Source organism: Erythrolamprus reginae, chromosome 9 (assembly GCF_031021105.1).
Source record: "Erythrolamprus reginae isolate rEryReg1 chromosome 9, rEryReg1.hap1, whole genome shotgun sequence".
Taxonomy (NCBI): Eukaryota; Metazoa; Chordata; class Lepidosauria; order Squamata; family Dipsadidae; genus Erythrolamprus; species Erythrolamprus reginae.
This window is the reverse complement of record NC_091958.1, coordinates 8,325,556-8,337,142: the sequence shown is the minus strand read 5'-3', so window position 1 is coordinate 8,337,142 and position 11,587 is coordinate 8,325,556. Positions and strand designations below refer to the sequence as shown.

The 11,587-nt window shown below is 42.6% G+C and overlaps 1 long non-coding RNA gene across 1 annotated transcript; it reads left to right on the top strand.

The window, feature by feature from the left end:
- Positions 1-5,708: 5,708 nt before the first annotated feature.
- Positions 5,709-8,609, top strand: LOC139172473 (uncharacterized). The gene is made up of 3 exons (XR_011559881.1): positions 5,709-5,827; positions 7,132-7,240; positions 8,556-8,609. It is a non-coding gene; the product is annotated as an uncharacterized lncRNA (long non-coding RNA).
- Positions 8,610-11,587: the final 2,978 nt, after the last annotated feature.

Sequence of the window (11,587 nt, the reverse complement as noted above, 5' to 3'; positions counted from 1 at the left end):
TTCAGAGTTTGTTCCTGACAAATGCCCCTCCCAAGTGCCTCTCCTTTAAACTCCATTCCCAGGAGTGGGGACGGCTGAGTCTTAGGGGAGCGCGCAACCGCGGGCGCCGACGATGGAGGCGCGATTCAGCCCCACGGAGAACGCCGCCTTTAGAGACTACCGGTCCATGGGGCACCTGCTGCTTCTCCGGGGCTCCGGCGTCGCGCCTGATGGGCACCAAGCCCCGATCCCCTTCCCCACCCGGGAGAGGCGGCGTGGCTTGAAGGGGACTCCGCGCCCGACGCTGCTCCAGCCCGACCTCCGACGCCTGGCGCTGCGCGAAGACGCGCTTGGAGAGGTTGGAGATGGAGCAACCTCTTGGCGTTTAGGGTGGAGTAAGGGGAGGTAGAGGAAGCCTCCCTCCCCCCCCCGTGGAAACATGCGCAGATTTGTCCTTGGCAAAAAAAAAAAAAAAAGCAGGCACGCCCCCCTCCACTCAACCCGCAGTTTCCCTCGCCTTGCCAGCCCGAGTGGCGAAGCGGCTGTCGAGCGCGCCGCGCGCAAACTTGGCGCGCCTGGTTGCCACTCGCCCGATCGCCTCTTTTCTCCAGCTGGGCTTTCTAAGAAACCTGGCGCTAGCAAGAGAGGTTGGGGATTGTTACTCTGCCAGCAGCAGGTGGTTCTGGGAAGTCATGTAGTTGGCAAGAAGGAGAGATTTGGGGAGGAAAGCTAGCCTTGAGCCAAGCTGAGCCCAACCCAACCGAGACCTCACCTACAAAAAGAGATGGATCAAATTGAACCGGTCCAAAGACGGGCTACAAAAATGGTAGAAGGTCTTAAGCATAAAACTTATCAGGAAAGATGTAATGAACTCAATCTGTCTAGTCTGGAGGACAGAAGGGAAAGGGGGGGGGGCATGATCGAAACATTTAAATATATTAAAGGGTTAAATAAGGTCCAGGAGGGAAGTGTTTTTAATAGGAAAGTGAACACAAGAACAAGGGGACACAATCTGAAGTTAGTTGGGGGAAAGATCAAAAGCAACATGAGAAAATATTATTTCACTGAAAGAGTAGTAGATCCTTGGAACAAACTTCCAGCAGACGTGGTAGATAAATCCACAGCAACTGAATTTAAATATGCCTGGGATAAACATAGATCCATCCTAAGATAAAATACAGGAAATAGTATATAAGGGCAGACTAGATGGACCAGGAGGTCTTTTTCTGCCGTCAATCTTCTATGTTTCTATGTTTCTAATCCAATCCAAGCCAAGCCAATCCAATCCAATCCAAGCCAAGCCAAGCCAAGCCAAGCCAAGCCAAGCCAAGCCAAGCCAAGCCAAGCCAAGCCCCCTCGCAGCCCCACATTGTGCCTTTCCAGTGATGGGCTGCCAAAAGTTTTAGGGACACACTGTGGGCGTGGCTTATTGTGTGGGTGTGGCTTGAGGGGCATATGACCATGTAGGAGTGGCTTGCCAGCAAGGTGACACATGGGAGTGGCTTGACAATTATGTGACAGGGTGGCTGAAAGTTCATTTGACTGGGTGGGAGTGGCTTACTGACCAAGATAAGTTTTCAAATAGGTGCTTGGACTCTTTTAAAGTGGATTAAGTCCCATTATTTGAATAGCCCCCAAAAGGACAAATGATAGACAGCTTTATTCGTTGAGGAGCACAGTAACATTTTAAGGTTTTGTACTGAACCCACAAGGTTCAGTATGATAACAGATTAGGCAAGTAGCTCAGTTTTCTTGAATTGCTATAAAGGTTCAGATCAAGATGATTTAAAAAGTGCCTATGGGTAAAAACATACTATTTAATTATTTCCTATTTTAAAAGCAATTAAGGATCATACTAAGGTACTAGAGAAGGAAGTGTAATTAAAAAAAACTATTAAGTATTCAATAAATAGTGCATAAATTTACTATCCCAACTACGTTCCCTCCCACTGTGCCTTTCGCTAACTCTCTGTTGTGCTTTTAGCCGGTTTCGGGGTTGCATTTACTCTCCAGGTTTGCGTGCTGTTAGGGTTCATGATCTAAAAAGTGCGTGCGAAGCTCCTTAGAAGGTTTTGTTGGGAAGGCTGAATGTTGATCTGTGAGGATTCTACAATGGTGCAGAGAAGGAGCAACTAAGAGGATTAGGGGTCTAGAGGCTAAAACATATGAAGAATGGTTGCAAGAACTGGGCATGGGTAGTTTGATGAAAAGAAGAACCAGGGGAGACATGATAGCAATGCTCCAATACTTGACGGGCTGCCACAGAGTGAAAGAGACTAATCTATTTTCCAAAGTACCCGAAGGCCAGAAAAGGAATAATGGATGTAAACTGATCAAGGAGAAATCCAATTTGGGAATAAGGAGGAATCAACAATCAACTAATGGAACAGAAGTTGCCTTTAGAAGTTTTGGGAGCTTCATCCCTGGAAGAAGAGAATGGACTGCCATTTGTCTGAAATGATGAAGCGTCTCCTGCTTCATTGGGGGTTGGACTAGATGACCTACAAGGTCCCTTCCAATTCTGTTCATAAGACAGAGGATCAGCTGTAGTCACTTTTTTTCAGTGTGGTTATAACTTCAAGTGATTCTTAAATGAATACATTTAGGACTACCTGTACTCAATAAAAGGCCAGAAACAATTCTGGAGACAATATGCTTGTGCGTTCTTTCTTTAATTGGATTCCCTTCCACTCTCCCTGGTATACACCTCCACTTCCTACTGATGTGTTTTATAGATCTGCTTAGTCTGGATAGGAGATGACATAAGCTGACTCCCAGCCATTAGCCATGGAACAGAGACAGCAAAGAAGAACCAGACTATTTTTGCAACTTGAACTCAGGATGAAGAGCAGCTCAGCGAGGGACATGGGCAGTCTCCAAATTTGACACCTAAAGGAAATAAACGAGGATGAAAAGCTGGAGATCTTCTGTTGCTAGTGGTCTATGTCTAGCTCAGCTCTGGTCATGGATTTTGAGGATAAGAGATGGATGAGTACTGGCATCACAGGCCAGTGTTCTTCTGAGTCCGAAAATAAGAGTGAAGGGGAGTTAGGGACTGAGGAACCACCAGAGACTGTAGCACCCCCCGTTATGTTTGGGGAAAATGGGGAGTGGTGAACAATGCCAGAAATCATTCCAAGGACTGAGATTAATGATTATTGGTTTGCAGTCTGAGGTTACTTATCTCTGCTCATTAGCCAGTAATACCTCCAGCCTGAATTTGCCTGAATTTGTGTTAACAAATAATATTTTTGCCATGATCAAGAAGGGCCTTCTCTGTGGTGGCCCCGACCCTTTGGAATCAACTCCCCCCAGAGATCAGAACTGCCCCCACCCTCCTTGTCCTTCGCAAATTACTTAAGACCCACCTATATGGCCAGGCATGGGGGAATTTAGACATCTCCCCCAGGCTTTTATAGTTTTATTTATGGTATGCGTGTGTTGCATGGTTTTTAAATGATGGGTTTTTAGATGCTTTTTTAATATTAGATTTGTTTACATTGTCAGACTGTTTTATTATTGTTGTGAGCGGCCCCGAGTCTTCGGAGAGGGGCGGCATACAAATCTAATAAATTATTATTAATATTATTATATGGTTGCTGTACGAATGAGTGTGATTGATTAATATTACCAGGGATTTTATATATGGTAGCTATGCAATTTTTAATTTAATTGGATTCAATTTTATTGTAACCACTGTTTTCTTCTATGTTGTAAGCCGCCCCGAGTCTTCGGAGAGGGGCAGCGTAGAAATCCAATAAGTAAATAAATAATCAGAGTTTCCATCAAGAGGAAGCGAAGGAGGTGTCACTTGAATTGTCTCTTAAGGCTTGTTAGATTTGAACTGGGATTGTTACACTGCTTTGTCTTCTCTTTTCTTTTCCTTTTAATTTACTGCTACCCAGAGTTGCAATAATGAAGTCAGCTGGCTACGTACATTCTATAAATAAAACAATAAATCAATAAATACCTCCTAGAAGCACCCGAAGTTTTCCCTTCCCCAAGTTAGCAGAGATGCCAACAAATGTGCCTCTCTCTCTCTCTCTCTCTCTCTCTCTTTCTTTCTCTCTCTCTCACTCTTGCTTTCTCTCTGTTTCTCTCTTTTCTTTCTCTTGCTTTCTCACTCTTTCTCTCTCTCTCTCTCTCTCCCCATGCCCAGAGTGGAAAGAGCTACAGCTGAAAAAAAAACCCACGTTGCATAGAAATTGCCAACGCTAGAGGCAGGGAAGGTGCTCTTTATGCAGGGATGCTATAGGAACCATCCCAGCCAGGGCAAAGTAGGCAAAATAAATAAATTAAAAAATTAAAAAATAAATACAGTGTTCCCTCTATTTTCGCAGGGATGCGTTCCGAGACCGCCCGCGAAAGTCAAATTTCTGAGATTCACTAGGATTTTGGAATTGTAACCAGATGGAGAGAGACAGGAAGAGGGAGAAATAGAAAGAGGGAGTGAGAGAAAGAAAGCAAGAGAGAGAGAGAGAAAGTAAGAGAAAGGGAGAAAGAAAAGGAGAGGAAGAAAGAGAGAGAGAGAGAAAAAACTTGGGAAGGAGTTGGGGACTTGCTCCACTTCACCTCCTCCTCCTTCCCAGGAAACCGCAGGGGTTTTTTATAGTCTGGCCCTCCAACAGTCTGAGGGACAGTGAACTGGCCCCCTGTGTAAAACGTTTGGGGACCCCTGGTTTTAAGCATAAAACTTAGCATGAAAGACTTCATGAACTCAATCTGTATAGTCTGGAGGACAGAAGGGAAAGGGGGGACCTGATTGAAACATTTAAATATGTTAAAGGGTTAAATAACGTTCAGGAGGGAAGTGTTTTTAAAAGGAAAGTGAACCCAAGAACAAGGGGGCACAATCTGAAGTTAGTTGGGGGAAAGATCAGAAACAACGTGAGAAAATATTATTTGACTCAGAGCAGTAGATGCTTGGAACAAACTTCCAGCAGATGTGGTTGGTAAATCCACAGGAACTGAATTTAAACCTGCCTGGGATAAACATAGATCCATCCTAAGATAAAATACAGGAAATAGTATAAGGGCAGACGAGATGGACCATGAGGTCTTTTTCTGCTGTCAATCTTCTATGTTTCTACCTATATCTCCAAAACCAGGTGTCCCTAATCAGGTGTCTGTGTAATACAGTGTTTCCCAACCTTGGCAACTTGAAGATATTTGGTGTAATACTGGTGTAATGCAATATCCAAAAGACCACAGTTTCTCCATTCCAACTTTATTTTAAAACATTATTATTTATTTATTGTATTTATATGCCACTCACTCCAAACAACTCCAAAGTAGAAAAGAGCCAATTTGTTTCAGTAGCAGGATTTGCCCTACACAACACATAGGGTATTTTGCAAAAGTAGTTTGTATGGGTCATTTACAGTTCGTTGCCATTTAAGATTCATTGAATTCACCTGACTCAAGCCTCCAATCTTCCTCACCTGGCTGCAATGAGCCGTCTCCATGGCAACCCCTCCAGGTGCTGAGGGTCCCGCACAGGAATCGAGTGCAACCGAGCCTTTGCCGCCCAAACCCCCTCAGAGGCTCCCCGGGGGTCTTTCTTCCCGCCCCTCTCGCCCGTTTATTGGCTGCTCTTGAAAATCCCTCCCTCGGATTGGTCGGGATGCCTCTCCTCGCTCGAGAGGCGGGGAGCATTTAAAAAGCCGGTGATTTTCTTCAGCTGTGTGGAAAATTAGCAAGCACGTTCCCCGAAGTAGCAGACTCTGCGGCTGGAGGGTCTCTCGTTCGATGCTGCGGGGCGCCGGGAGACCTACAAACAGTCACCCCGGTGCCTCCGCAGCCCAAGTCCTCGAGCTCGAGGCCGGGCAGGGCCTTTTGAGCTTTTGAGGTAAAGCTTTTTTTCCTCAGGCTTTTTTAAACTTGCCGGATAGGGAGGGGAGGGGAGCGTGAGTTCTTTAGCCGCTTAATAGCCTAGTGTTAGATAGCACCTGTAGTAATTTTAACCCCGGGGGTGTATTCTAAGGAGTGAAATGCCAGGGACATATCTCGAAGGTGGATTATTTAAGGATTTGAGCCTTGACTAAAATGTCACTTTATTTCTGAGAGCAAGGTCACCTCCTGTGGTAATTTTATCTTTACCTTTAAAACTGTTAATTTTAATTAGAAAATATAGGAAATAGTATAAGGGCAGAGTAGATGGACCATGAGGTCTTTTCTGCCATCAATCTATATTTCTCTGTTTCTGGTTTTGTTCTGCCTGTGGTGGTTTGGTTAACAGGACATGGCTGAGATTACCTAATATTCCATCTATTTTACTAAAAATATGAGCCTTGGCTGACATAATCTCAGAATTACCTTAAGACACTTCAAGAAAATAAGGTCAAACTCCTGGACTTGAACTAATTTTACTTAACTTTTGCCTGTAGTTCCTTGAGGCAACTAGTTTTCTTATATATTTTGCTTCTTTTAAGGACTTGAGCTTTGACTAAAATTTCCTCAGGTCCCAACAAATCACTTTCTTCAAGAAATGAAGGGCAACTGCAGACACTGAAGCTTCTGTATTTTGCCTTGAAGCTAATTTTAATGCTTGTTCACCTGTGGTAATTTCCCTGCTTTTAACTAGCTAAAATTACCTCAGCTTTATATAGTGAGAGGAAAGTCAGCTCCTGGACCTGAAGTAATTCTACACCAATAAGCATTAATTTTTTTCATTTCATTTTGTGAAGAAATGTTCAAACCTGTTTCCAAGTGAAAAAAGTTTTCAAAAAGACCAAATATAAATACCTAAAATGAACAATTTGCAGAGTAAGGTGTGTTATTGAGCAACACACCAGGGTTAAAGAAGCAAAATATGCAGAAAGTATCTACTTCAAAAAAACTGGTCAAAAGTTAACTAATATTACTTCAGGTCCAGGAGTTGATCTTATTTTCTAGGAATTAAGTCAATTCTTGAGGTTTGGCCAATTTATTAGAATACAATTTTGGTGGAACTTCATGTAATCTCAATCATCTCCTTGTAAAAAGACCAAACCATCACAGGTGAATGAGAATTAAAATTTGCTTCCCAGTAAAGCCTGAGGTAATTATAGCCATGCCCTTGCAGACTAAAAGCACATAAAATTATAGGATTAGTATTCTAGTTTCTGAACATCTTTTGGTTATTTGGTGATATTGATTTTTTTGTCCCCAAAGGCATGAATCCAATAGACGAAGAAGAAGACATCAACAGTAAGACAGATGGTTTCATTTACTCTTCAGTGTATTGAAAGCGAGGAACTGTATTGAACTGTATTGAAGGCAGGTACTGTTAGCGACATGTTGCTGCAAAAATGTTTAGACCTTGCTAAATTTTACAGTACTTGTTTTGGCAAAGCTGTTTATTAAAAAAACCCAACATTAAAATGTATCAATGGCAGCGAGCCGGAAGGCTAAATTGCACTCACCACTACGGCTCGTAAGTTCTTGTGGGACCGGCGCGATTTTGCTGTTGAACCTGTGGAGGTAGAAAAATTGCGCCTGTGTTTCAGCATGGTTTTACCTGTGGCTCCGTGCGTGATTTTTTAGCTGGTTATACCTGTGGCTCCTACCTCCACAGGTGCAGCAGCAAAATCGCACTGGTCCTGCAAGAACTTTTTGAGCTGTGAGCACAATTTAGCGTTCTGTCTCGTAGCCCACCACTGATCAATGGTAAAAAGAGCAGTCATAAGTTTATAACTTAGATAAAAAGTATCAAAAAAAATTCTGACTCAACATAATTTTGGTTATTGGCTGTGGTTCTTAGAACCAGATCCCATTCCACATTCCACATATACCCTGGTGATGGGGGTGATGCCCCTATTTATAGAGGTCTTTCAGTCCCTGAGCTTTCGGACACTCATCCTGAATGAGATCAAGCTGCCGCCTGTCTCATTGAGTTTCTGAGTGGACACTGTGGGAGACTCACACTGGAAGTCTTCTCTGGGGTTGCCCTTTCAGTCCCTGAGTAAGCAGTGAGGGTGATTCACACTGGAAGAGACAACAGCGCTCAGCTAAAAGCCTCCTCCAATGCCTGAGGACCCCCTCAGTGAGACTCAGACCGGAAGGGAATCCTTTGGGATCACCTCCCTCCCAGTACCAGCCAGACTTCTTAAAGCCCAAAGTGATGCAATTTGATAGGAGGTATATTGACAGAGGATAATATTTGTGGCTCACCATTGAAATGAGGCGTCCTTGGTGGTGTCTGAGCTCAGTGGCTTCCTTGTAGAGGTTTTGTTAGGAAACTAGGGAACATCATAAGTGCTGGAAGGGAGTGCAGTTTGCTCCCAGTTTATGGTTTTAGTGGCTTCTTTCAGTGTTGGTGTAAATGGTCTTGGACAGGGTAGGCAAAGTTGGCTCTTCTATGACATGTGGACTTCAACTCCCAGAATTCCTGAGCAAGCATGATTGCCTCAGGAAGTCTGGGAGTTGAAGTCCACAAATCATAGAAGATTTGTAGTCTTGGAGATTCTTTGTTGTTAGCTTCTTTGGCAGTTCCTTGATGGGACATTCGGTATTTCTTGATTGTGGGTCTGGTGTGAATGATAGCAATAAAACCTCATTGGCCATTTTTAATGCTAATGTGGCCAGTAGTTTTCTAGCCTTGCAGACTAAAGGATGGAACCAGTGCTGACAAATTTTCCTTGGAAGAGGCAACGCTTGCTAGGCGGAGAAGAACAAGAAAAAAATGTAAAGAAGAAACCAGAAAGCAAGAAAATGTCTCCAGCCCAAGACTTTTGGCCTTCAGCTGTTAGGTCATCATCTATGCTGTGAGGTAAGTTTGGCTGAGACTTACATTCCCCCAAGATTTTAGGATATGGGTGGGGTTCATCTTCCACTACTTTATGCTAATAGGGGTAACCCTGCATATGAAATAAAAGAATGCACTACTGTGTATTGTGAATCTTAGGAGTAAAACTCCAGTAGCAACTGAAGTAACGTTGATTTTTTTTATTTATTTCAAAGGCATGTACCACACCAACTTAGAAGACAGACTATTCACTTGCCAGCCTGCGGGGTTCATAGTAAAAATAGAAATTTAGCCCTAGCAATGGTTCTTAGAACCAGTATAAAAATCTAAATCACCCTTTTTAATGCTAGGTTTGGCTAGTAATTGATAATAGATTTTATACCTTTTTTTGCCTGGCATAATTTAGCCCTGGCAATGGTTATAGAAACAGAAAGAAACCCTCAGTGGCCATTTTTAATGTGAGGTGTGCGGCCATTGATCAATTTTAGATTTCATAGATTTCTGCCTGGCATAATTTAGCCGTGGCAATGGTTCTTAGAACCAGAAAGAAACCCTCAGTGGCCATTTTTAATGTGAGGTGTGGCCATTGATCAATTTAGATTTTATAGATTTATGCCTGGCATAATTCAGCCGTGGCAATGGTTCTTAGAACCAGAAAGAAACACTCAGTGGCCATTTTTAATGTGAGGTGTGGCCATTGATCAATTTAGATTTCATAGATTTCTGCCTGGCATAATTTAGCCGTGGCAATGGTTCTTAAAACCAGAAAGAAACCCTCAGTGGCCATTTTTAATGTGAGGTGTGGCCATTGATCAATTTAGATTTTATAGATTTATGCCTGGCATAATTCAGCCGTGGCAATGGTTCTTAGAACCAGAAAGAAACACTCAGTGGCCATTTTTAATGTGAGGTGTGGCCATTGATCAATTTAGATTTCATAGATTTCTGCCTGGCATAATTTAGCCGTGGCAATGGTTCTTAGAACCAGAAAGAAACACTCAGTGGCCATTTTTAATGTGAGGTGTGGCCATTGATCAATTTAGATTTCATAGATTTCTGCCTGGCATAATTTAGCCGTGGCAATTGTTCTTAGAACCAGAAAGAAACACTCAGTGGCCATTTTTAATGTGAGGTGTGGCCATTGATCAATTTTAGATTTTATAGATTTCTGCCTGGCATAATTTAGCCCTGGCAATGGTTCTTAGAACCAGAAAGCAAACTCCAACAGCCTTTTTGTAATGATAGATCTGGCTGTTGATTTATAAAAGATCTTATAGTTTTCTAGCTTTGGAGAATAAGGGATGGAGCAAGTGCTGTCAAATTTTCCTTGGAAGAGACAACACTGGTTGGGCACATCAAAAGAAGAAAGAAGTCTGAAAGAAGAAACCAGAAAGCAAGAAACTGTCTCCAGACCAAGACTGTTGGTCTTCTGCTGTTACTTCATCATCAATGCTGTGAGGTAAGTTTGGCTGAGTCTTACAGTCCCCCAAGATTTTAGGATATGGGTGGGGTTCATCTTCCACTACTTTATGCCAATAAGGGTAACCCTGCATATGAAATAAAAGAATGCACCATTGTGTATTGTGAATCTTAGGAGTAAAACTCAAGTAGCAACTGAAGTAACGTCAATTTTTTTTCCTTTCAAAGGCATGTACCACACCAACTTAGAAGACAGACTATTCACTTCCCAGCCTGCGGGGTTGATAGGAAAAATAGAAATTTAGCCCTGGCAATGGTTCTTAAAACCAGAAAGAAACCCTCAGTGGCCATTTTTAATGTGAGGTGTGGCCATTGATCAATTTTAGATTTCATAGATTTCTGCCTGGCATAATTTAGCTGTGGCAATGGTTCTTAAAACCAGAAAGAAACCCTCAGTGGCCATTTTTAATGTGAGGTGTGGCCATTGATCAATTTTAGATTTCATAGATTTCTGCCTGGCATAATTTAGCCGTGGCAATGGTTCTTAAAACCAGAAAGAAACCCTCAGTGGCCATTTTTAATGTGAGGTGTGGCCATTGATCAATTTTAGATTTCATAGATTTCTGCCTGGCATAATTTAGCCGTGGCAATGGTTCTTAGAACCAGAAAGAAACCCTCTGGCCATTTTTAATGTGAGGTGTGGCCATTGATCAATTTTAGATTTCATAGATTTCTGCCTGGCATAATTTAGCTGTGGCAATGGTTCTTAAAACCAGAAAGAAACCCTCAGTGGCCATTTTTAATGTGAGGTGTGGCCATTGATCAATTTTAGATTTCATAGATTTCTGCCTGGCATAATTTAGCCGTGGCAATGGTTCTTAAAACCAAAAAGAAACCCTCAGTGGCCATTTTTAATGTGAGGTGTGGCCATTGAGCAATTTTAGATTTCATAGATTTCTGCCTGGCATAATTTAGCCGTGGCAATGGTTCTTAGAACCAGAAAGAAACCCTCTGGCCATTTTTAATGTGAGGTGTGGCCATTGATCAATTTTAGATTTTATAGATTTCTGCCTGGCATAATTTAGCCCCGGCAATGGTTCTTAAAACCAGAAAGAAACCCTCAGTGGCCATTTTTAATGTGAGGTGTGGCCATTGATCAATTTTAGATTTCATAGATTTCTGCCTGGCATAATTTAGCCGTGGCAATGGTTCTTAGAACCAGAAAGAAACCCTCAGTGGCCATTTTTAATGTGAGGTGTGGCCATTGATCAATTTTAGATTTCATAGATTTCTGCCTGGCATAATTTAGCCGTGGCAATGGTTCTTAAAACCAGAAAGAAACCCTCAGTGGCCATTTTTAATGTGAGGTGTGGCCATTGATCAATTTTAGATTTCATAGATTTCTGCCTGGCATAATTTAGCCGTGGCAATGGTTCTTAGAACCAGAAAGAAACCCTCTGGCCA